The sequence below is a fragment of the Phalacrocorax carbo genome, chromosome 5 (assembly GCF_963921805.1).
Source record: "Phalacrocorax carbo chromosome 5, bPhaCar2.1, whole genome shotgun sequence".
Lineage (NCBI taxonomy): Eukaryota > Metazoa > Chordata > Aves > Suliformes > Phalacrocoracidae > Phalacrocorax > Phalacrocorax carbo.
The window spans coordinates 6,793,337-6,816,216 of NC_087517.1; positions in this window are offsets into that span (position 1 = coordinate 6,793,337).

Below are 22,880 nucleotides of genomic sequence, written 5' to 3' on the forward strand. Positions count from 1 at the left end.
TGTAATGACATGGTGATGCATGGGCCCCAGTGGGATGCACCCATGAGTGCTGAGGGAGCTGGCAGATGCTCTCGCTAAGCCACTCTCCATCATCTTTGAAAGGTCATGGAGGACAGGAGAGGTGCCTGAGGACTGGAAGGCAGCCACTGTCAGTCCAGTCTTCAAAGAGGGGTAAAAAGAGGACCAGGGAAACTATCGGCCGGCCAGCCTCACCTCCATTACTGGAAAGGTGATGGAACAGTTCACATGGATTCACCAAGGGGAGATCATGCTTGACCAACCTGACAGCCTTCTGTGGTGGCGTGACTGGCTGGGTCGATGAAGGGAGAGCAGTGGGTGTTGTTTACCACGACTTCAGCAAGGCTTTTGACACTGTCTGCCATCACATCCTCACAGACAAGCTTAGGAAGCATGGTTTAGGTGAGTGGACAGTGAGGTGGGTTGAGAACTGGCTGAACGGCAGAGTTCAGAGGGTCGTGATCAATGGGGCAGAGTCTGGTTGGATGTCTGTAACTCACGGTGTTCTCCAGGTGACTGTGCTGGGCCGAGTTCTGTTCAATATATTAATGAATGACCTGGATGAAGGGACAGAGTGTCCCCTCAGCAAGTTCGCTGGTGATACCAAGCTGGGAGGAGCGGCTGATACACCAGAAGGCTGTGCTGCCATCCAGCGAGAGCTGGCCAGGCTGGAGAGCTGGGCCCAGGGGAACCTCATGAAACTCACCAAAAGCAAGTGCAGGGTCCTGCCCCTGGGGAGGAACAACCCCACGCACCAGCACAGGCTGGGGGTGACCTGCTGGAAAGCAGCTCCGCTGAGAAGGCCCTGGCAGTGCTGGGGGGCAGCGAGGTGACCCTGAGCCAGCACCGGGCCCTTGTGGCCAAGAAGGCCAATGGTGTCCTGGGATGCATTAAAAGGAGTGTGGCCAGCAGGTTGAGGGAAGTTATCCTCCCCCTCTGCTCTGCCCTGGTGAGGCCACATTTGGAGTGCTGCGTCCAGTTCTGGGCTCCCCAGTTCAAGAAAGACAGGGAACTACTGGAGGGAGTCCAGCGGAGAGCTACCAAGATGCTCAGGGGACTGGAGCATCTCCCTTATGAGGAAAGGCTGAGAGATCTGGGTTTGTTCAGCCTGGAGAAGACTGAGGGGGGATTTCATCAATATCTCTAAATATCTAAAGGGATCTCTAAATATCTATATGTCAGGATGGTGGGACTAGGCTCTTTTCAGTGGTACCCAACGACAGGCCAAGGGGCCACGGGCACAAGCTGGAACACGGGAAGTTCCCCCTGAACATGAGGACAAACCCCTTCCCTGTGCGGGTGCCAGAGCAGGGACACAGGCTGCCCAGGGAGGCTGTGGGGTCCCTTCCCTGGAGACATTCACACCCCGTCTGGACGTGGTCCTGTGCCCCTGCTCTGGGTGTGCCTGCTCAAGCAGGGGGTGGGATGGGGTGATCTCCAGAGGTCCCTTCCAACTCCCACCATTCTGTGACTCTATAAACGCATGGGTCTCTCTAGCAATGAATCATCTCACATTTTTTAAGACCGTTTGAAGCACTCTTCAGTTTTACGGCTTATTCCACAGAAATACCGATTGGCTGCACTGATACGAACATGCATTGCTTTGATGTGAAGAAGGAGATGTTCTGAATAAAAGGGAATTAACAGGTTTCCTTCAATCTGTGATCCTTGCTGAAAGCTAGAATCAAAGTAGGTAATAAAAATTATGGATATAATGGTGTTTATTATAAATTACATGGCTTATATTATATGAAAGCAAATGAGCTAGCCCTCCAAAAAATCAAAATTACAAGAGATATTACAATACAAAGCTTGTTTACTAGCATATGTTAGAGTAAATTGTAAACATAGGAATTCATACCCATATTACTGTAGAAAGGTTGGTATGATAGGTCTCCCAAGAGCTAATTTATCAGGCTGGGTCAGGTAGAAGTGAATAATCTGAAGAGGCTTTTATCAGCTTCTTCTACAAACCTGTCAGCTGTGGAAAACTCACAATTTATCAAAGTAATTTTTTCAAGTATTTAACTACATTATTAGAGCATAGTTTTGTTTTTCCAAACACTGAACACAAACCCAATCTGTTGCAAGTATAACTGATACTTCTTGGGGTAACCGTGGTGGGCAGAGAAAAGTTATCGCAGTTCTTTTAGTAACAACATTTACATGTTCTAAGACCATTAGTCTCTCCTGTCTGACTTTCTCCCATTTTTCTAAGACAAACCAATCAAGTTTCAAACTGTGTTCTCTGTTCCTCTTGTCTAAACTCTCTCCAGTTTCTCGACATCCTTCCTGACGTGCTGTAGCTGAGTGCCAGCATGAGCTAGTGCTAAAGAACTGCCTCCCTGAGTCTCTGGTTAAGACATTTACATGAAAAGATTTACATTTTTCTGTGACAGTACTGCAGCCTGCTTAGTCTTTTCCAATGTGCTGATACCTTATTTCCCATTTGGCATTTGTGCAGTTGACTTTTCCTGTGTAAGCACCATCCTTATTGTCTTTACTTAATTTTGTCTTATGGATTTCAAACTGTTTCACCCATTTATCAAAAAGATTTTTAATTCTAAGCCTGCTTGCACTGCCTCCAAGTGCAACATTGTTCAAAACTGTGACATCTCATTGTCCAAGACATTAATGAGAGTGGCAAATCGCAGAAAAATCAGAGCCTATGAGTACCTACCTTGACAACAGACTATCAGTAAAAGTATTCTTTGATGTTACTTTCTGTCATGGTTCAGCCTCAGTTGGCAACTGAACACCCCGCAGCCGCTCACTCACTCCCCCACCCCTGTGGGACGGGGGAGAGAATCGGAAGAGCAAAAGAACTTGTGGGTTGAGATAAGCACAGTTTAATAATTGCAATTAAAATAATAATTATAATAATAATGATTATGATAATAATGACATTAATGATAATATAATAAAATGGAAAAGGGAAAAAAAAAAGAAAAAAACCCAGAAACACAAGCGATACAACCGCTCACCACCTGCTGACTGAGGCTGCCTGTCCCCGAGCCGCGATTCCTCCCTCCTCCCCTGGCCAGCCCCTCCCAGTTAACATACTGGGCATGACGTTACATGGTATGGAATATCCCTTTGGTCAGTTTGGATCTACTCTCTTAGCTGTGCCCCCTCCCCTCCCAGCTTCTTGTGCCCCCGGCAGAGCATGGGAGGCTGGAAAAGTCCTTCACTAGTACAAGCACTGCCCAGCAATAAAGAAAACATTGCTGTGTCATCAACCGTGTTTCCATACTAAGTCCAAAGCACAGCACTAGGCCAGCCCCAGTGAAGGAAATTAACTCTGTCCCAGCTAAAACCGTGACACTTTCTCAAACAGGCAGAGCTAAATCCAGCTGGTGGCCAGTCACAAGCTGTGTTCCCCAGGGCTCAATACTGGGGACAGTCATCTTTAATATATCTATCAATGATCTGGATGAGGGGATTGAGTGCACCCTCAGTAAGTCTGCAGATGACACCAGATTGGGCAGGAGCGTTGATCTGCTTGAGGGCAGGAAGGCTCTGCAGAGGGACCTGGACAGGCTGGATCGATGGGCCGAGGCCAATTGCATGAGGTTTAACAAGGCTGAGTGCCGGGTCCTGCCCTTGGGTCACACCAACCCCAGGCAACGCTCCAGGCCTGGGGCAGAGGGGCTGGGAAGTGCCCGGCGGAGAAGGCCCTGGGGGTGCTGGCTGACAGCCGCTGGGCATGAGCCAGCAGTGCCCAGGTGGCCAAGGAGGCCACCAGCCCCCGGGCTTGTGTCAGCACTAGTGTGGCCAGCAGGAGCCGGGCAGGGATGGGGCCCCTGTGCTCGGCCCTGGTGTGAAGTTCTCCATTGCTCTGGAGCACAAGTGTGCTGGGGAGCGGCTGAGGGAGCTGGGGGGGGTTTAGCCTGGAGAAGAGGAGGCTGAGGGGAGACCTTATCACTCTCTGCAACTGCCTGACAGGAGGCTGTAGCGAGGTGGGTGTTGGTCAAGTCACTAGTGATAGGACGAGAGGAAATGGCCTCAAGTTGTGCCAGGGGAGGTTTAGATTGGATATTAGAAAAAATTTCTTCACTGCAAGAGTGGTCAGGCACTGGCACAGGCTGCCCAGAGAGGTGGGGGAGTCACCATCCCTGGGGCATTCAAAAAACATGTAGATGTGGCACTTAAGGGCATGATTTAGGAAGCATAGTAGTGTTGGGCTGATGGTTGGACTTGATGATCCAAGGGGTGTTTTCCAACCTCAACGATTGTATAATTCTGTGATTATTTCATCTGATTCATACTTACTGGCATGACTGTCTGAGTCATGTCAGAAGTCTCCCTAGGGTGAAAAACATATCTGCTCCTGGTGCCTACTTACCTTACTATGCTTGAGGGGCTTATAAATTGTTTGCTTAATAATTTGTGCTAGTATCTTTCCATATACCAACTTAGTCCATATACCAACTTTTTTTTTCTTATTTGAAGATATGTACCATGTTTATTGGGACTATTTATATCCTCTGGGAGTTCTCAAAGTAAATCACTGCCGGTCTAGAAACTGCATCTTTAAATGGGCTGGGGTAAACTCTGTGAGGCCCTGTTGACCTGGATAAGCTGCTTCATGTAAAGCTCTGTTACACACTAAGACTTTCCATATGGTGAGTTAACGCACAGTAGATAGCATACCATAAATTTAAATCCCAGTTTATCGGCTGATTATTTAACCTTGTAAACAGGCCTTAAGTCTCACTTTTCTGAATCTAAATACTCAGTTCCTTCCCTACTCTCCTTTGCATTCCTGTACCTTCGTTAATTCTCATCATGTTAAACTTTTAGTCACATTTAGCCTTTCTGTGAAGACTGAAGAAAATGCATTGAGCACGTTAGCCTTGCCTGTGTTATCTGCAATCTTCTCTCCTTCTTGTTAGATTTACCACTATGTTTTGTTATGGGAGTTAAAACTCATGCTTTGCTCTGTTTCTGTTATGAATCTTCAAATAATGGTAACAATACCATAGCAGTGGCATGTAAAATTTGTCAAAAAACCTGGATTAAACGGAGTGGAGCAGCCTCTTCAGCAGCAGCTGACAAGGGATGCTCTAGGTGACTGCACCTGCAGCTAACTGAATCTTGCCAACCTCCCTTTCCCAGGGAAGGAGATCCAAGGTAATTGCCACTTATCCAGGTTAGGAGACTGATTTCCTCCTTTGAACTTGATGTCTGGTCCCACAAAATTAGAGTGAAAAATTCATTGGCATTGCCTTTTTTTTTTTAAGAGTAGAGACCGAAAACACTAAGGAGATGGATACAGGGAGCTGGAACAAAAAGGCCTCACTGCAGAACTTGTTTTTCCACAAACTAAATAGTGTCTGGAGTCTGGGTTTGCCAGTGCGTTTGGAAAAGCAGGGCAGCCCATATTCACTTAATCAAGTTATTCCCCTTTCTCTGCTGTAATCTTTGGTATGGTTCCCCTTCGTGCAGTTAAGATTCCTGGAGGAACAATATACATTTTCCCAAATTTTTCATCATCAGCAGCCTAGTTCTCACATTTATATTACCAAGTGATTTGCAATTCATTTTCTGACACTTTTGGTTTACTTTGTTTTGGACTTCTGCTAAACAAAGCCTGCCAACAGCATTCCTCAGCAGGCTAATGAACTTGCTAGAATAGCAATCACTCTCTTAGAAACCTTTTGTGTATTTTTAATTTGTATTGACTCTTTGAGAGATCCAGATAATTTAGCAAGTTTCATGTCAGACATGAAGACAAATACTCCTGATGACTTTTACATTCAAAACAGCCATTAGAGCACATTTGTTCAGGGCTGGAAGGAGTGACCCAAATAAAACAGACTAAACCGACCTCGTTTCCAGTGGAACCACAGTTTAAAACTTTGACATGAGTCTGTAAAGAGACTATGACAATCACTGCATCATTTGTACAACAGGGAGTTTTTCAGAAAGTTGAAATTCATATTACATCTCTCGTCCTATCTGATATCACCATGCTTTCCTTGGTTATTTTTTCCTTTCTAAATGGATTAAAGTAAGAGCATTAATTAAGCCAACAGAATTAATTTAAGCTAAACAATGTTATCTAGTTAGATATAAATGGTACAAAATATTACACAACAAGGTATCATGATGGTGTATTTTCCCAATAACAGTTTAAATATTAATGTGCTAAACTTGCCTGTCTCTTAAATATTTATTCTAAGGCATAAAGGTACTGAGAAGTGTAGTCTGTTACAGAAAATAATAATTAAGAAAAGGTAAACCTTACAGCAGATATATTTAACACTAGAATTTACTAGTATATCAAACAGCAACAGGCTATTCATTTACTATGAATAAACCCAGTGACTGCCTTCCAAAGATTAAACATACTATTGATTTCAGTACAGTCTGAAAATGCAAGATGTTTTTAATAAACAATTTCTCATATTAGGCAACCCTTTGCTGCAGTTAGTGACCTTAACATCGCTATTACTTTGTTCATATATACATCAAGAGACATTAAACCACAAATCACGGTGCTCAAGTTATAGAAGCTGTATTCAGCATCTGTGAATACACATGCTAGTCATCTGTGGAGTAGGAAAAAAATGGCATGCCTATTCATAAATTATTTGACAAATGAATGGAATTAATATCAGATTAAAAAGAAAAAGTCAAATACAAGCAGTGTCGAGCTATACGTGTATGTCAGTCAGATTATTTGCTTGCTTATTACAAAGGAATATAAGAGTAGTTAATGTGATTTAAGCAAGAAAAACGCTGTGACTTCCTCATCATATCGCTGAATACCTTCAACACATACACTTGTTTGTGTATTCAGATTCTATTCAGAGGCATCCTGATACACTTTCGTTAGTTTAGACCTTGAAGCACCCAAGACCTGAGGCTTCCAGGCATGCCCAGATAAATCCACACAGAGATGTGCCCTATGAGGTGAACTCGCCAGCTCAGGTCCCTCCTAGCCTGGAGGCGTATGCTTCATCCTATTGATAACAAAAGCCTGCAATTGGTCCTTAAAGGATTTAAAGAACCATGACAGTGCACAGTAAAATGAAAATCTACAGTGTGTATGAATACTTGAACACACTTTTAAACTCAGAGAAGCTTATGAAGAAATAAAAATTTTAAAAGTGTTCATTCTGGACTTCTACTGATTAATTCCCACAACAAAAATATATCTTTTCTTTAAAGCTAAATGGGACAGAAGAGCATTACTGATTTGGAAATTACAATGTTTTTCTTTAGCTGTCATTAGAGTTTTGTGAACACAGGAGAAACCAGTCTACGGAAAGTCTTCCCTGATATGTTTTGACTTCAGTTGACACGATCCTTCAGAATGGGGCTCTGAGGTGACTGCAGACAGGTCTCTGTAACATGAATACCTAGAAGTTTCTGCCCTGCTTGGTCCTAAACATATACTCCAACTTCCTTCACACGTTTCTACCAAAAGAAAGCAGGGCAGGGCCTTTGCAGCAGTATAAAAAACCTCATGGTTTTTATATCAACATACATATATATGTATCTGCGTCCAAAGAAGAGCAACGAAGCTGGTGAAGGGTCTGGAGAGCAAGTGTGCTGGGGAGCGGCTGAGGGAGCTGGGGGGGTTTAACCTGGAGAAGAGGGGGCTGAGGGAAGACCTTATCGCTCTCTGCAACTGCCTGACAGGAGGCTGTAGTGAGGTGGGTGTTGGTCTCTTCTCCCAAGTAACAAGCGATAGGATGAGAGGAAATGGTCTCAGGCTGCATCAGGGAAGGTTTACATCGGATATTAGAAAAAATTTCTTCACTGAAAGGGTTGTCAGGCACTGGCACAGGCTGCCCAGGGAAGCGGTGGAGTCACCATCCCTGGGGGTATTTAAAAGCCATGTAGACATGGCGCTTAGGGACATGGTTTAGTGGTGGACTTGGCAGTGCTAGGTTGGTGGTCAGACTCGATAACCTTAGAGGTCTTTTCCAACCGGAATGATTCTATGATTCAGTGATTATATAAATACACACACACATATACAAATATATACATATCAAAAGTCCAGATATATGTTTTAGTATAAATGTGTATATAGATATAAGGAAATGTGGAATATGACACAGACATGCACATACATTTTTATTTGACCTCAGTAAATATGTATCACTCTTCCAGATACTTCACGTATTTTTTTTCCATGTAAAATCAAATCCTTACTCTAACTAAACCTGTCTAAATCCCAGCAGGCACTTGTAGAAGTACACTCTCTTTTCATATAAAATAAATGTGCCATGTACTATTCACATATAAACAACTGCTACCTGGAAACACCACTATCAGAAACTAAGGTAAGGTATTTCAGAGTCAAAGAGGGAAGTAAAATTTGGATACATGATGCTAATATCAAGGTTAACCTGTCATATCAAATACAGATATTTCAAGGTTAGGGAGCACCGTTCTTCTTGTCCTGAATAATAAATTAGTATCAACATCTTTATGTGCTTTGTAATATAGATTTCTATAAAACTGCCCTTCAAAATGGGTTCTTAAGTCTATGTTCTAGCATAAAATAAAGCTTTTCATATCACCTATTATCTTGTTTTGGGATAAAGAAAATTCACTCATGTATTTAAACCAAGATGATATTCATGGACAACTTCTGCTGTATCAGAATGGGATAAGTGCACTGAAATGCTTTCAGGCAAGAAGCCAACTATCTCCATGCGTTATACAGAAGTGGCAGAGTGATATTTTTTTTAAGGCACACCTGCTTTAGATGAAAGAAATTGAATTCCAACTCCATAACTGTCAAGTGCCACCGCAAATAATAGAGCCTAAGCCGAATCATTTCAGCAATATAGCTATTTTCCTGTTGAAGCGATGGAGCAGAAATCAGCCATAGCTAGATGATATCACTTTATGTGCATGCTTTGGAAACAGTTCCATTCATCATTTCACTGCTTAAGCCCTTCCAAAAACATGTTCTTCATTCCCTGGTTAGTAAAAACTTTGGTTACCTAAGTCAAAATTGTGAAAAAAATGTGGATTGTGATTTTGCCATAATTACATAAAAATTCCAAAGAAAATACTGTAACTACAGTAAATCATTTGAACACTTGCACATAATATTTCTTACATGACACCGCATGCATGAGGCCGTTTCTTCTGTAGTCCCTTAAGTGGCTGAATCCTCATTTCTTTTTTGCAGCTCCCAATAGGATGAAGATAACAGGAGGACAATGAAGACAATCATTTGGGTATTGATAATTTGGCACTGAGCACGTTTTTCATTTGGGAAAATATAGTGTGAAGAAATTGATAGTTCTCTCTCTTTTTCCCTCATATAATCACACAGAAGAATAATAAAAAACCCCACCTTCTCATACATCAATAAACCTACCTTTACTTTATAACCTGTCTATGGCAAGGCTCAAATTCATGATCCGTGCCTGTAGTGACACCATCACAGTGACTGCTCCTGACAACACGATTTTAAAATGGTACAGACCATTTCATAAAGATTTTTAGTGCCATTAAAATTTGAAGGCACCGATAAATTTCCTCATTTCTTCCCGTTTTTTTTAACAGGTATGTTTACCCACAGTCTAGAGAAAAGGGAGTAAATAAGATCCTGCTTTTACTGGGAAATTTCAGTGATTACCAAGGGAAAGGTCTCAGTAATGTTTAACTAACACTAGCTCCAGCCTGTAGTGTCTTTCTGCTGAGTAACTGCTAAAGCCAAATGCTTTAGTTTTCTAAGTTGTTAATGTGTCAGCATTTATTTGTGGAGGTATCAACACAGTACCTGGTGAAATGCTGGCTTTTAGTTGCCTCTACACCTGCGTTCTCCTTTGACCTCTGTAACGGTTATACATTGCTCCTGGGTGAGTCAATGGTTGACATGTTAAGGTCACACAAGGCCCCATGTAGCCATACAGCCTTAATCCCTGGAAGCATTTTATAAAATTAGCTTTCTAATCATACAATAAGAGGTTAATGAAATACTGGAAAATCTAGGTGCTCTCAGAAATTTGGATCTTTATCTGAAAATTCAGATTTACAGAAATCTACCATTGGCTCACCTACCAGTGGCCAAAGGATGAGCCACGTGTTTTGCCACAAGCAGCGGTACTGGCGTAGGATGGGACAGAGCAGTGGCAGGAAACCTAGGGGGAGGAGGAAGGAGTGCAAGGAAGGGAATACGGAAACCAGTTATAAATTCACTTGGAAAAAATAGAGTTTTAAACTGTCACCTTGGACAACTCAGGTTCAGCACGTTAAATCCCAGACCACGTCCTGGGCATTCATGCTCTCCTTTCGTTTGTCTCATTGGAAGATTCAGAGCAACTATAGATCAAAATCTCGGGGCCTTGATGGAGGAAGACAGAAGTTTTGACATTCCCTCACTCTTCTAGAAGCAACTTAGGGGAACAATGATACAAGTAAGGATTTTTTTATTTCAGGGCTGCAAGAGTAACTAGATGTAAGATTTGATCTGACCCTTAATGTCAATTTATAAGAATAAAAAATACTGACTGTGAGACCTTTGAATACTGCAAATTAAGTGTTTAAAAAAGCTTTGAAGAACTGTCAGTACCACAATTCACAGAAACTCCTTTTCACCCAGCTCCCAATAGTAGCATTTTTCCCCACATCTAATGTAGCAAAATGCTTTTAAATGTATACATTTTGTTTTCCAATAAAAGAGTCTCTATTCTTTTTTTCTAAGTTTCGCCTTTCATTTTATGTTATGAACTGCTCCAATGCAAATAGTTTCCCAAACGCAAAAGAGTAAAAAAGCAAATTACACTTGCCACTCCTTGCAAGTTTCCTACAAACACTTAGACAAAGGACCAGACTTCAAAAATACTTGCTATATATTACTAATACATACTGATCCAGATCACAGTTAGCAATGTTAATATGAAGTTAAGTTTTTAGCGTTCGCTTTAACAGTTCCAGGAAGACATTAATACTAAAACAGAACATTGGCACCAGATGAGTATCTACACGATTAAATTTAGGGTGGCAATTATGCCTTTCTTGAAGTACAGCCCCAATCAATAAAAAAGATTTCTATTACCTTGCCTCCATCATGTCTACAAGAGGCAGTGCTAATGAACAAAACCCCTTGCCAAAATTGGATTTGAAAAACTAGAACAGCTTTCAACGCCTCGCAGCTTCTCACTGTATTTCTAGAAGTGACTATTTGAGACAATATTCATCCCCATCTATTTTTAGACAATAGGAAAGTTATTTAGCATCCTTGAGGGTAGCTCATGTGTGGTTACAGAACAGACACAATTGCTAATAAATAGCAACGCTCAGGTTTCAGTACCTGATATCAACTCTAGGTAACCCCCAGTTACTGTAGTTTCACAGATCACGTCAGTGTAACACTTTTCTTGAGGATGAATTTGACACTGTTCCTTTTCACCCAGCCACTTCAGCGCTTAACTGATTTTCCTCCCTTGATTGTTCAATATACTTGGCTGAGAAGCCACTAGATCTGGTACTGACTATATGGTCAGCTTCTGTTTTAAACAAGATTTAGAATAATGTAAGAGAAAAATTGTTCTCTAGAAATTCATGGGTGTTTTACATCTTGTTGAAAAATACCCAATTGGGAATTTTTCTTGCAAATCTAAGGTTTTATTTTTCTATATCTTGTCTTACACTTATAAGCCACTTCTACATGTTATTTGTCAAAAAAAAAAACTGCAGGGAGCTTAAGGCAGGATTCAGTCTTACTAACTGCACTCTACCAAAAAAATGTACCAGCTCTGCATAGTTACTTGAAGTTATAAGTTATTTAGTTCTAACTTCTAATTGTCATTACGACTTCCAAACCCCTTTGTTTGCTGAAGACTTATTTCAGAATCCTATTAAAACCCCAGATAAATTGGGCACAGTATATCACAATCTCTTGTTACGGAAATAGCAAACAGGACCGTTAGGCAGAGGGGGGAGCGTTTGGGTTTTTTGCTTCATGTCACCCTTTTTAAGAGCGCAATCATTGCCAAATTTAACTCATCCATGGCTCATGGAATTCATTCATGTGTATGCTTAAACATTAAATTCTTGGCTGTATTAATTTTGAATTGTCATTGGTTTTGTGTTGCTTTCAAGAGAAAAGATGACACCAACACTTTTTCTGCCTAGAAAGCTGGAGACTGCAGTAAGTAGGAAGGAGTTAATTTTTATGCCTACCATTATTAACCTTTGCCAAAAAGATGGGGCAGGTTATATGCTTCATTGCACATATTTATATATGCAGTATACGTGTATCTCCATAGTACATTAGCAGAAAGCCTCCTAGAAATTGATATGAAGCAAAGAAAATGCTTTTAATGGAAAAGCAGCCATGCTATTTGGTATTCCAGCAGGAAAAATACCGTTTTCTTTTCATTTAAAAAGGGCTTTTTTTCTCTCATGTTAGGAAGTGCAATGTAAGTGAAAGAAGTGCCTGTTCTCCCTGCAGAATTGGTGGTTAGACACAACATCTTAACTCTTTTTAGAATGAGGAGAGTTTTGCTCCAGGAATGTGCTGCTTCAAGGGCCTGCAGACATCACTCCTTAGTGTATCCATAAACAAGTACAGCAGCAGCACAACAGCAGAAGCCACTAATCCTGTCCTAAGGAGACCACCCATAGGGGAGAGAAGCGTGATCTGGTCTCTATGTGTATTTAATGCTCAGCCTTTTTGCCAGAAAACCCTGTTCTGCACAGGTCACTGAAAAAACAGCAGATGATGGATTGAAATGAGCACATTTTGGGGCTCGATTCAAGTTGATGACACACTGAGAGGGTCTGCCAACTCATATATCACATCCCAGATGAAAAAGACTTTGCAATATTCCATATACATAAATAAACACACATAGAATTACGCATAAAATTATTTTCACTTGAAATTATTTAACTACAGAAGCTGTAGAGCATGACATGCTCTGTGGGCCTAATACTCTTTATGCTCAATTAATTTTTTAGCGATAATATCAGTTGGAGAAGGAGCAGGACATACCAGTGTATATGTGGTATGCATAATAATATGTACTTCCAAAATTACCTTTTATACCTCAGCAAACTAATTCATACTCAGGAGCTCTGGGTAGGAGTTGTCATATCCAAAATTAACATTCATTATTCAGAACAAGTTCTCATTGTGCTTGAGAACAGGAGCTCTGGGTCGATCCCTTGGGCACCCACAAGGCAGGTGTAGAAAGGAGGAAGGTCTCAGCCTTACAGGACACAGACAGACATTATTCTCTTCTATATTCCTTCTCATTTGTATCACCTGAGATTTGGGAGACTTGACATTAGCCAGTTTCCCATAGGAAGGGGAACACGTGGGTGTACTGTGCAATTTATTTATATGAACTCCAAGCCCTGCACTGTGGGCAGAGGCGGGTAAGCGGCCGCGCAGGAACTCCTCCTGCAGGGGTGAAGTCAGGCTCCTGTGGCACAGCCCACGCCTGTCTTTTCTTGGTGCCTGCCTCTCTGATCCAAGAGGATGTGTTCTGCCTCTGTGCTCCTAGACTAAGACACGAATCCTCCAGAGGTGCCTTTCTTTTCTGCCGCTGCCTGAGTCACAGGCAGCTCAGTTCCAAATTAGACGCGTTAGCTGAGCTCTTCACAGTTCAAAGAATCACTTCCTTCTCTCTCTCTCTTCTGTGCCAGAGCCAGTTCTGTTATTACCTTCCCATTTGATAGAAAACTCAACACCTCCCCAAACTCTGCAGCTAATTTGGCTTGGAGAATCCCCTCTATTAAAACCGATCAAAAAATGGAAAGTGCTTCCAAGGAAAAGCCCTGACTAGACAAATTCTCAGTCTGAACCAGAAAGAATTTTTATCCTAATGATCATAATTTTGTCAAAATTTTTGTACTAAGTTGACTCTCAAAATTTTACTCTTCCATCATGATAGTGTTCCTGAGGGGATCAGCCAATTTCCCAGCTGATTTCTTTGACACCTGGTTAAGACTTCTTTTCCCTCTACTTAGAAGTAATTTCGATCTAAATGTGTAACTTTCTGGCATCTGTACTGTAACAGGAAGATGGCAATAAGCTGTGATAAGTTTACTGAGAGAATACAGAGGCTTTTAATCAGTTTGCCTTAGAGCCATGGGAAGAAAGAAACATACTCCTGGTCTGCTCTGAAGTCCCCCCTTTTTCCTTTCGTTTTTCCCCCAAAGCGGCTTTCGGCATGCATTACCCGTGACTGATTTATTGGATTGTTAGTGCTGTCAGAGTCCATGTCAGGTATAAGATAGATTTTTCACAAGAGTGTAGCAAAACTAGATTACCCTATTCAAAAGCTGCATGCCTTCCCTATACTCTGCGCCAAGCTTCTGATAGTCAACAGAGAGTTTGTTACTAACATGGATGTCTCAGAGAAAAAAGATCCAAGCCTTTGTGCTGTTTATTTCACATTTTAACTAAGTCTGAGGTACCAAAAAAAAAAAAACATCAATGGGCACAAAATGAAGCAGTCTATCTGTTTAGTACCACAAGCCACTATCAACCTAATATGTTCATTTGCCCTTTAATACAGAGACAATTGCAAAATCTTTCTCCTGCTATGAAAACACTTTTAAAAGCTTATGCCCTCATAAACCAAGCAATCATTTTCCCTTTGACAGCTATGACCTGCCATCACTTTACAAGACCAAATTACTGAAGAAGACTGGAGGTTCATGAAGGCAAGTAACGTGAAGAAGCGGCAGAGATTTCCTGCAGGAGACAGAAATGACCAAAGCACGGTCCACACACAAAATGAAGTTCAAACCTGGCTTTATTTGCTCTTTCTTGATGCACAAGAACTATTCTTGCAACTTCTACTTGGAAACATCTGAGAATAAAGATACAAGTCAAGACACAAGCAATGAGCTAAGCAGAATTGTTTTAAAGACCTTATTTAGGAAGAGCAAGATGGAAAACCATCAGTTACTGAAATTTTGTATGGTTCAGGCTGTTCTAAAATAAAACAGTGTAATAAATAGAGCGGTATCTGAACAAGGCAAAAGCACAGAGATTAATACTGACATAAGGTTATATAGATATTACAAAGTAAGCCCAGAACATTGATTTCCCTTTCCTTAAAAAAACAGAATAGGAGGCGAGGAATGAATCCAAGACAAACAAAAGAAAGCCAGGCTCAGTCTCAAGGTAGCAAAAGCTGGGAGTGAATTTTTGAGTCACAAGGTCTAAAAAAATCAGAAATGAACCTGAGCAAGGTTACAGCGGCAGTAGAAAGGAGCTGGGGGAGGGAGGCGGATAGGATCTAAATTAGTAGCTATTACACTAGAGACTGCCTGGATTAAAAAAGAAAGATAAAGAAAGTTTACATAAATAATAGGAAATTATTGTAGACCTATAAAGTGGATTACAGTCTAAACCAAAATGTTTACACGTGAACAGAAATCTCTTTAAAGGTTAAAGCATTGATCATGAACGGGGCGTGTATATGCTGATCTTAAACTGAGGGAATCTATCAGTGGAAATGCTTATAAAATCTGTATACTCATGGTACCTGTTGTGTTTATAAATAATTGAGAGAACAGAATTCAAACACAAGTGAACTTGATATAATTGATCTTGCTAAACACATGGTTTTGCAGGAAGTACACAAATCTACAGTTTATGCCTTTACTTTTGGAAATGTTACTGGTTAGGCAGAAGAGAACTATATTTGTATAAACCAAGATCTCAACACAAAAATAAACTACTACTGAAAAGGGTCTTGAGGGGACATTAAATTGTTGTTCCACCTCAAACATTCTGGGAACTATTCACAGAGCAGAACATCCTGAAATAAGGAAAATGGATTTTCCACTGAGCTGTGACAGGCCAGTTATCACAACAGAAGGTGATGGGATTTAAACAGGGACTTGAACCCAAGTTTTCAAAGTCCAAGTCCTAATCTGCATATTATATGAATAAAAAATTTCTTACAATCTATATGCAAGTACTGGACAAATGAAAGGCACCTGTGAAATAAAGGAATCAGATTAAACAAGGCAAGGGTCCTTCCACAGGTTCTGCAAGATCCAGCCATACCTCCACTGCCAATGGCCATGAGTCAGCTGAGATCCTCCAAGAGACCAGGGAGGAGGCAGACGCGGAGGCCTCCATGGCCTGACTGGGCAGATGGAAGAGAAGCAGTTTCCAGTGAGGTCAGGAGGAGAGCAGAGGCAGCAGCAGCCATGCTTACACAGCTTCTGGGGCCTGTGGTCTGCTATCCGGCAGTTCTACCACGTCAGACCAAGCCTACCCCAGCACAACCTTAGAGCCAAGAGCTGAATACAAAATCCTGAAGTCTTACAGCAAGGCCATCTTTCTTTTCTAAAGACACAGACTTTAATTTGGTCTTGCTATATCAAAAAAAGAGAGCCTATTATATCAAATAAGTTATATTTGAGAGTCTTAACTCTTTCAAAAGCTGCATGACTGTGTTACGGTCACAGGGCACCACAAGGGCAAGCTAAAACTCAGATGAACCAAACTTCAAGGCAATTGTTTCTAAGGCCACGCTGCACTTTAGTCCACAGTTCAGCTGAAACAAACTTCAGAAAGCAAAGTTCAAGCTATTTTAAACCTATTTTAATACTTTAGTTATAAGAAACTAAACACACTTGTCCACTCATGGCAGTTAATAAGCAAACTGAGAACTATTAAATATTCCATAGATGTGTGAGAAACTGTCCCCGTGCTTAAAGGGAAAAGTTTTGTGCCAGCAGCGGGGTGCTGCCAACCACTTCAAATGTTTGTGGGGTGTTTTGTGTCCATGAAAAGAAATCTTAATCTGCAATTTTAAAACTGAACTGACAACTACAGTACTGCAATCTGTTACTGCCTGAGAGCACTGGAGGGTGTTTTGCCTAGATGCTCTAGGCTAAGCCCTGTCCTTGGGTGCAGGGGTACAGCAAGGTGCATCTGTATACTTGAGGACTAAATTTAGATGAAGGAGAAAAGGCCACATGAGATACAGAGTTCCACTTCGGATCATTTCATGCCTGGATTTGTAGTCAGTAGCTTTCAATTTTCCTAGTTAAGAAAGGGCACCTGCAATACACTCAATTTTATGCAAGTTAGGTGTGCTCACAGATTTGTAGTATGCTGCTGAAGCAGCTCCAATCTGAGAGAAGTTTGTACAAAATTAATAACAGAAATGTGGGGGGAAAATACTTAAAAGAGCAGCAAAACAAATTAAGCAGGAGTTCAGAAGTTTTTCTGGCTAATTTTGAGCTCAAACTTTCTCAAGATCAAATGGTCTCACAGCCCTTATACGCACAAAGGAGGACGCTCGAAGGAAAGCAGAATCCCCTCTGACTCCCCAGCTGTACGGAGAAGTGTACGCTTTGCCTGCCCTACTGAAGCCAGGCCAAGTACTTCCAGCTCCTCGCTTTCCTGCAGCTCCCTGTAGCCCCTCCACATGCTTTTTGACACCACCTTGTCTAGGCTGGAGTTTCAGTTACAGATGCTCTTGCCCATACGTGCCGTAGCCAAGGTGTATCACATCGAGCACAAGTTCAGTGCGCATCAGTTGACCTACCTAAAAACCATCTGCATTTCTTCCTTGGGCTCCCTAGAGAGCAAGCGTGCAGGTAACTGACTATTCAGTACACCAACTCAAGAGCTTAAGTGAACTAATAAGCAAGTGAACCCTCACAAAAAAAGATAATTTCTTTGATTTCAAAAGATTATAGTTTTTTTATAAAGCCACAGAATTTAAGTTTGGAGACATGAAGAGCTTGTAACTATGTTCTAGGCCATGAATTTATCAGTCCGTAATAGCAAAACAAAAACCCTTAAATCATTTGCAGACTAGAAAGATGTCTACTAGGCACTGGGATTTGAGGCCAGCACTTAGTGTATTTTCATTGAAGAGCATAGTGTCATTATTGAATAGCCATACAAACTAAGCAGAGATTACTTTCGTTAACAAAATTACAGTAAGATTTATTGAAGCCAAAAGCTAAAACATTATTAAATAATACATGTCCATTAAAAATTATAAAATGATTGTTTACTTCTCTTTGATAGAAGTAACTACTAGAGAACACAAACCCAACTGGACATTTATTGGGCACAATGCACTTACTTTTTAATAAGTAGTTTATAGGTAAAATAATGTATAACTCAGAGACACAATCAGGTCAAGCTTGGCTTTTAGATTTTCCAAAAATTATTTTAATATTATTGTATGTCTTATCATTATTTTATAAAACTACCACCAAGACAATGGAAATATTTACATTTTATTTTTCTAATCATCTAAAGAATTTCTAGTGAAGAAAACATGCCGGCTCAGAGCACCAAAACTTGGAATGGACTTGGATCAAAATTTATAAGGAAAAGGAAAGAAGAATTATTTTATTATACAATCCATCTTCAAAATGAGATAAAATAAATAAATTTTCCAGCCAATATGAGATTTCAAAATGTAAAGCCTTACACTGTTTATGCATTAAATGACTCATTTCTCATTTTTGTAATTTTTTTATTATCACTAAATACACCTCGATTCCCATCACCTCCCTTTTATACACTGTTCATATCAGCAGAGAATAGGTAAAAGTCTGATCTTGACCTGAAGAAGGGATTGACAGTTAAGACTGGAGTTTACCAACCCTTCATAACCAAGGGAGGCATTACACAGAAAAGCCCGTCAGCGTGCACCAGCCTTTCTTGGTCATTTTAAGACTGACCATATCTTCTCCTCTTTAGACTCTTCTCCTCTTTAGACTCTGTTCCTTGCCATTTTTACTCCCCTGTCTTGTCCCCTCATTGCTGATCACTCTCGCTGCTCCGCTCTGCACTTCTGTAATGGTCAAGACCTATCCTGATGGCCACTACTTAAGCTGAGGCCTTTTGGTGCCAGGCAACATTAATACTAATGCACCACTTTTCTTCATATATCCCTGAATGCTTTTTTAGTTCTTCACTGTAGAATGACACTATTGACTCATATTTTCTCTGTGATCCACTATAACCCTCTATATGCTTTTTTACAGAAATACCGTCTACCCATCTGGTACTCAGGCTGCTAATTATTCCTGCTGAGTGTGGTATGTTGTACTTTCCACAGTGGCCCAGCATCCTATTTTTTCAGACAACTGCTCCAATTTATTAAACTCATTTTGAATCCTCACCCTATGTCATGCTCTAGCCCCAGTCAGCAACTGAGCACCCCGCAGCCGCTCGCTCACTGCCCCCACCCAGTGGGACGGGGGAGAGAATCGGAAGAGCAAAAGCAAGAAAACTTGTGGGTTGAAATAAGAACAGTTTAAAAATTAAAATAAAATAGTAATAGTAATAATGGTAATGATAATAATGATGATGATGATTATGATGGTGGTAGTAATAATAATAGTAGTAGTAGTAGTAGTAAAATGAAAAGGAACCATGGGGGAAGAGGGAAAAAAACCACAAGCGATGGCAACCGCTCACCACCCACTGACCAACACTGCCCATCCCCGAGCCGCGCCTGCTGCCTCCCTCCCCCAGCCAGCTCCTCCCAGTTAACATACTGGGCATGTCGTTACATGGTATGGAATATCCCCCTGGCCAGTTGGGGTCAGCTGTCCTGGCTGTGCCCCCTCCCCTCCCGGCTTCTTGTGCCCCCGGCAGAGCATGGGAGGCTGGAAAAGCCCTTGACTAGAACAAGCACTGCCCAGCAACAACTAAAACATCGGTGTGTTATCAACATTGTTTTCATTCTAAGTCCAAAGCACAGCACTAGGCCAGACACAGTGAAGAAAGTTAACTCTACCCCAGATAAAACCATGACACCCTACCTTCCAGTTTGCTTGCAGGCCATTGCAGCTGTGTATTGCCTGCACGTTTTGTAGGCAGGGTCTCTGTTTGCTCTCCCAGTCACTAGCAAAAACAGACTGTCACCAAACACAGGGCAGACCCAGCGGAGCCTCATGAGCAAAACGTGTCCGCACAGACACTGATTTGCTCCCTCCTCTTCCCACAGCAAATGCATCTGGACCAGGTTTCCTCAACTTACTTATGAAAAAAGTTCTGAAACAATTGCAACAGAAAATGAAGTTAAGACACATACTGCTTTCCACAGAAAATGATTGGTTTGACCTGATTTTTTCTTAATAAAGTCATATTAACTATTATTCATTTCCTTGTTAGTAACCAGGCTACAGACGTACAGAGACAAAATCCTCTATCATCCACCTGCTTCTCCTTCTTCTCTTCTATTCTTTAAGCAGATCCCATTGCAAATGAAAGCCCTAGAGTCAGATGATATTCTTTCTCCTTATCTTTGATTTCAAAATGGAAGTATGATGGCTATTCTGATAGAAATGAGAATAGACGCATTAGTCCATAATAATCTTGTGTTCTCAAATAACTTAAAGCACTGGTTCAGCTTCACTCATTCAGGAACACAAAACATTATTTATTGGCTGTTAAAGAAAAATATGGCTGTTCTCCACGGCAAATTCATCCTTTTTTTGAAACATATGTTATCAGTGCTCAGAAGAGAACTGTAAGTATAGATTTTAAAAATAGTCTTTCAAAAACATTATCTCTGAAAAACTGAAAGCGAAGCTGCCGGAATGCAGTTTGATACCGTATTGCTGATAATGTCTGGAGATGTCACAGTAGCACATTTTCCATATTTCCAACGTAATTTCTAAAACACAGCTGAAAGCACAGAGAAGTGCAGGGCTCACCACGCTGATGGCAGGGGCTGGAGGACGGGCAGTGCCGCCCTCCTTCCAGGCATCCCCGGCCACAGGCTCAAACTGCAAACACACAGCACAGGCTTGGGGCATGTGGGACAGCACGCCGCTTGAAATTGGAGCATTTTTAATCCTCCAGACACCGTAATAGAGGTCAAATACCATTTACAGTGTTTAATATTTTATTTTTAGGATGACTGATGACATTATAGCTCATCGGATATTTATGAAGAGACTGAGTAGGCTCATTTTCATGGGTAGCGGGCGCTGTGGACAGGAATGTTCACACGACACCCAGCTGTTGATGAGCTGCATTGGGAATTTTTTGCTATCCTACCCAACAGCGACATTTTTAAAACTGTCAAGCCTCATTCTGAGCAAAGCAGCCCGTTCTGTTGGTGTTTCCATACAGCAGAAGGCATACCGAGGGAACAGACACAGGCAGGGAGCATTCAGTAACACAGGTTCGTTAAGTTATTGCATCACAATTGAATTTGGCTGTAGGACATTATTTTCCATGGAAAGTCTGGTCTGGGCTAACGTGACTGTACAGGAGGTCTAATCGGAAATGTCTGATACCCGTAGGGGGAGCAGACAGAGGAGTGCCTCGCGGCACCCTGCGGGCCCTCGGCTGCTGGGACTGGGGCTGGCGGGAGCAGGAATGTCTGCGCGTTTGTCTCCAGCTCCCCAAAATGCTGGAACCCCTCAAGATCCTGGGACACAACCGCAGAAGCCGGAAGGGCAAAACGTGCTTGCCAAGGGCTGGGACACGGGACGGCCAATAGCGCCGTGCAATAGCATCGCTCAGACCCCTCTTCGTAGCAGGAATAACCTGATGAGTTCTTTTGTCCCAGGCTCGCCCAGACTGGCCAAAGCCATGTCCTCAAAGCCGCTCCGGATGCCAGGGAAGAGCCCTGCGGGCAGCAGGTCCCTCAAGCCCTTCCTCCCCACCGTGGGCACCAACGCCACGGGGCTGCCAGACAACATAACCGCTTCTGCTTCTGCAATGCCACCAGGAGAACCAGGACTGCAAGTGCAATGGTTTGTAACAACATCTACTGAGACGATGCTTACAGTTCATTTTTCTCCTAAAAACAGGCCATTTATCTTTTAAAATTTCTATGTCAGGCTGTCAGTGTTAGATAATGCCAGACATCCTTATCCTTTAAACCTTAACAATAGCCTCATAAATGGACTGATATGGGCTTTAATTACAAGAACACACACTTTTCCATAGGATCCCTGCTTCAGCTGGTGCGCTGTATGGGCATAGGAAGGGGCCAGAGTCAGACTGCACGCAGTCTGCCATAAATCTGGCATTTCCTACCTCTGAGCACAGAGCAGATTTCCTTTTCTTCACTCAGGCGTCTTCCCTGATTAAAATCTGATAGCTAAAAAAAAATGGTACTAACTCTGCCTGCAAGATGAGAAAAGATTGTGGAAATAACCTCTGCTGGAGATACTAGGGGATGAGAGGGAGATGTAGATAAAGAAGTAAATTAGGAAGAGGTGAGGAACATCACAAATTTCAGTGCCTCCAGGCTTCACTTAAAAATATATAAATAAAACGTAGAGTTACGATAATCAGAACAGAGTAATAAAGTATTATCTGCTAATCTTCTGAATTTTAAGTGCAGCTGTCGGCTCCACACAAGCAGGGCTTGTTACCTTTTAAAGTCCCTTAGAGACCTTCCGCTGTCTTGACTACTTTCTATCATATTATATCACAAGTACAGTTTTCCAATTAGTTGGGATACTTGATATAAGTTTTTCCCCTTTAAAAAGCCAATTTTACAAGCAAGAAAAGCTTTAAAAGTGAGGTGGCATTTTACCAGATTAGTACATCTTTTTCATTAACTGAACTTCATCTATTATGTTACGTGGAAGAAAACAGTTAAACATAGATAGACAGATCGCAAATTTATTGAATTTAATTTCTAGAGCTGTGCTACTTAAAATCTGATTATTTTCTAGTAGTTGAACAACCTTATTATTTTAAAAGTAAAAGATGATATTGAAGGTAAACACTATTGTCACTGAAAAAGGGTAGAATAACATTCAGTATCCATCTCGCACGACATGCACGTCACAATAATGAATAATTGTTCAATTTACTGATTAGATTCACATTAAAATACTTCCTCTTACTTCTGAATTGTTTAATCTAGGTTGTACAATCTTTTTTACAGGTTTTATCATTAATA